This window comes from Mandrillus leucophaeus, unplaced genomic scaffold, assembly GCF_000951045.1.
Source record: "Mandrillus leucophaeus isolate KB7577 unplaced genomic scaffold, Mleu.le_1.0 Scaffold274, whole genome shotgun sequence".
Classification (NCBI taxonomy): Eukaryota; Metazoa; Chordata; class Mammalia; order Primates; family Cercopithecidae; genus Mandrillus; species Mandrillus leucophaeus.
In genome coordinates, this window is record NW_012102854.1 from 1,135,668 (window position 1) to 1,136,535 (window position 868).

Here is an 868-nt window from a genome sequence, read left to right on the forward strand (position 1 = left end):
AAAAAATTAAAAAATAGCTGGGAATGGTGGCGGGTGCCTATAATCCCAGCTACTCACCAGGGGTGGGTGGGGGGCAGGCGCTGAGGCAGGAGGAGTGCTTGAACCTGGGAGGCGGAAGTTGCAATGAGCCAAGATTGCGCCACTGCACTCCAACCTGGGCAACAGAGTGAGGCTTTGTCTCAAAAAAGCAAACAAAAAAGCAGAGCAGCAGACGCACACAGAGGGTCAGCAGAGAACTGGGCACTGGTCCATGCTTGACACATAAGCATCCTCGGAGCCAAGGACTCGGGTGATGGTTTATCTGGGATGTGATCCCAGGAAGCGCGAGTGGGGAAGAGACAGGGCAGGCGGAAAGCCAAAAACGGTGCTCACACCACTGTGGGCAACTGGGGGTCCATCCCACAGGGTACCTCTGAGGAACCCTGCAGAACACATGTTCCACCAGAGGACAGGTGCTCATCCAGTGACTGCTGCCCCCTACAGGCTGAGGGTTGCCTCTGAGGACATTAACCCACCTCCCAGGACTCTCAGGAAGCCCTCAGGCAGAGCAACAGAGATGCAGGGGCTCAGGGAAGGAGGCTGCAACGTCCTGAGAACCTGCTTCTGCAGCTGCAAGTGAACCCAAGAGGGCAGGAGGGCCATGGGTGGGGGTCAGGCCTCATCATCTGCTGTCACAACAGGGTTTTTTGGGGGTCTTTTTTGAGAGAGTCTCACTCTCGTCAGGCCTCATCATCTGTTGTCACAACAGGGTTTTTTGGGGGTTTTCTTTGAGATAGAGTCTCACTCTCGTTGCCCAGACTGGCGTGGTGGTGCATGCCTATAATCCCAGCTACTCAGGAGGCGGAGGCAGGAGAATTGCTTGAACCTG